This window comes from Apis dorsata, unplaced genomic scaffold (assembly GCF_000469605.1).
Source record: "Apis dorsata unplaced genomic scaffold, Apis dorsata 1.3 scaffold_47, whole genome shotgun sequence".
NCBI classification, from domain to species: Eukaryota; Metazoa; Arthropoda; class Insecta; order Hymenoptera; family Apidae; genus Apis; species Apis dorsata.
In genome coordinates this window covers 39604-43138 of record NW_006263349.1, presented here as the reverse complement: position 1 = coordinate 43138, position 3535 = coordinate 39604, and the positions used below count along the sequence as shown (strand labels likewise).

The window sequence follows — 3535 nt, the reverse complement described above, 5'->3', positions numbered from 1 at the left end:
TTATAATAATAAACTTAAAAATATTCTCTTTTCAATATGAAACTTAAGATATTTTAAATAAAATTAATATTATGCAAAATAAATCGTATGATTTATTTCCTTTTTCAAGGAAATATACGCTAATTAGATATTTAAATCATAATTTAATTTTAATTATAATTGAATTATTTTTAATTATAATTGAACTAGTAATTTATTTATAATAAAAATATTTCTTAAAATATATATATTTATTTATTATTTACATGAATTTGGAATATAGAACGAATTGCTTATTTATTTTAATATAATTTATGAAATATATTGATTGATATTGGTCAATGATAAAAATCGATTTATATTGTAATTGATTACAGGACTTTTATTGATTAGATATTTTTTGCTTCTCTTGATGAGTACTATAAGCTTTTAGAATCTTATAATCCTTTTTTTTTATTCTGTATCATTTAACGTTTAATGTTTTTAAATTAAAATTTATCTCTAGCTAAAATTTTTAGTTAAATACTTTATATAAATAAATAATATATAAAATTTATCAAAGATAACTATATTTTTTTGAGATGTAAAATCCTAATACAAATATCAAATACATAAAGATATTAAATCGTTCTGATATAAAGAAAATAAAAGAAGATAATAATTTAAACATTTTTTTATCAAAGAGAAAACAGTAAAAAAACAAAATATTAGTTAGATATTCAATTAATAATTTCAATGCTAAAATAAATAATAAAAACAGTTAAATAACTCTATAATTTGATCCATATAATTTAATCACGAATAATTATTAAACGATTATTTGAAAATACATATTTGAAAACTAAAATAAATAGAATTAATATTTCTTCAATAAATATAATCTATTTCTTAATTAAGAAACAGCATTATATATTCCATGATTTATTGAATTTTTTATTTAATATTTTTTTTTATCGTAAGTAAATATTAAATATTAAAAACTTTAGTTTTTTAAAGTTCTCCACAAATAATGGAATTTAAATAGCTTCGAAAGATATATTTTATAACATATGTGCTTTTTTATGAAACACTTTGAAAATTTTATAATGATCTTTTTGTATCATAAATCGATAGAATATCAAATTCTGAATTAAAATATTGATTTTCATATGTTTTAATTCTAATAGTTAACGAAATTATTTTTAATACTATATACGTATTTGAAAACTAAAATAAATAGAATTGATATTTCTTCAATAAAATAACATAATATATTTTTTAATTAAGAAACAGGATTATATATTCCATGCTTTATTGAATTCTTTATTTAATATTTTTTTTTATCGTAAATAAAAATTAAATATTAAAAATTTTAGATTTTTAAAGTTCTCCACAAAAAATCTAGCAGAGATCTGATCAACATTATATTTATCTGCAATTTTTGTCATGATTTTTGTACAGAATAATCGTTACATTATAATTATATTGTTGCGTTCACTTGTCATTTGTTTTTCTAAAGTAACTTTTTTTTTTATATTTATTATATGCTATTTATAATTTAATATCAATATGGATTTATTTTCATAATGGTAACTTATCCATTATAAAATACAATAGTCTCGAAGAAAACAGAGAATAACATATCTGCGACTGATATCAGACTTTTGTTTTATCAATATATCTAATTTCAATGACAACTAAAATTATCATCTTCTGTACTGCGATTCATATTAGCTATGATGTTGTTTCGTATTATAGCTATTATGCTTATTATCCTTTCTCCAAAAAAAAATGCGTCTGGATCGCGATAATTTCATTTACTTTTTGTTCTATTTAGTAATGGATATTCTATTTGAAAAAGAATTTATAAATTTTTATTATACGTTTATACGTTATATTATACGTTTTATTATCGCGTAGTTTTCTTTAAACAACAAAAGCCTCAATATTTATCTTTCGTCTCATAGAAAAACCATGCGAAAATCCTGAGTAAGATCTTTTATATTACTTTCTTTTTTGGATTTACTAAATCTGCATTCTCTTCTATTTGAATTTTTTGCCTTCAATCTTTTTTTCTTGAACTTTTCTTGGATAAGTTCTAAATTTCAGCAATTAAATTCCTCCTCAAAATGCATCTCCGATTCGTCAGGATTCTTCTTATATCAGAATTTCACCATTCCTCTTAAAATTAATCAGATTTTAGCCCATTTATTTATCATTACTATTTATTTATCAAACAACACTTATTGTTTTTAATCCGCTATTAGATTGTCACATGTTATATGAAGGAAATGCAACTTTCCCGAACATATTCAAAAGAAATCTTTCTTCCATGAAACGAAATCATTCAATGAAATCAGTTTGAAAAGAAATCATCACCGATAAGGAGAAACCTACTTTAATATACGCTCTAATTCTTCTAAGAAGCATTTTCTTTTCTAGATGAGAACTGTTTCATAAATCCAATTTTTTTTCTCATTTTTAAATTTCATATTTCGTTAATCGATTAATGTTCGAATAATTTTACATCTTATCCTCGGCGAATGTTGAATACAATAAATTATATCGTTTATATTATTTGTAATTATATATAGTCTTTTCCAATGTAACTTCATTTTTCTTGGTTCAACCATTCATCATAGTTGATGCAACCATACCTTCTCTTCTGAACATAACTAAACTCAATGACATAAACATGGCTATTATATCACATTTTCATTTTCACTGAAGGGATTTTTAATTCTTTCCTTATTGGTGAATCTTTTTCATTCTTTTTCTTATTTCTTTTTCGTGTATATTATGTATATTGTTCTCTTTTTGATTAGGAGAAATTTTTCTGTATAAATGTATGGGCAAATTTAACTTTTGACCATATAAAATTATATCTGGAAACATTTATATTGATTCATACCTTGAAGTACTATAGACTAAAAGAAATAATGAAATCCATTCATTCCAATAATGTTAATTTTTTCGACAAACATCGTCAAGTATTGTAATAAAATATTCTAATTAAACGTTCTCTTAGTTCATCTGACTAAGGATTTCAAGTAATTTTATTAATTCTTAATTCTTAATTCGAAATTGCGTTCTTGATCGGAGTGAATCTCTAAAGTACTCGATATCGACTTATAACATGTTCAAGTAGAATCTTAGCAATTATAGATGCTTATTAATTTGGCATTGGTATTATTTTTGGTTATTTTGAAAAATAATCGATCATGAAAAAAAATCCAATTGGAAGTGGATCCAATATGTTATTTTCTCAAATACTGCTCCAACATTATAAATCTTCAATGTTCCCATTCTTTGAGATCTTTTCTTCACTCGATAAATATTATAATGTCGACTATCTTCTACATTCTTCTACATCTTATTCCAATCTTCTACATCTTATCGACCTTTGCTAATTTTATTTACTCTAAAATATCCAACTATCGGTGAGTCATGAATTATTCTTTTAATCCTTTAAAAATTTTGAGATCTTGTTTCGAGATATCAGCAATCAAGTCACTTTTTTTGAGATTTTTTGATTCCTATTTTCGAAATAACAATCTTTTTTATAATTCCAAAGAAT

The 3535-nt window shown here is 22.2% G+C and overlaps 1 protein-coding gene across 1 annotated transcript in view; it reads right to left on the bottom strand.

Moving 5' to 3' along the window:
* LOC102671339 (prominin-1-A) overlaps positions 1 to 3535 on the bottom strand; it is a 62500-nt gene that overhangs the window by 46634 nt on the left and 12331 nt on the right. The window lies entirely within an intron of this gene.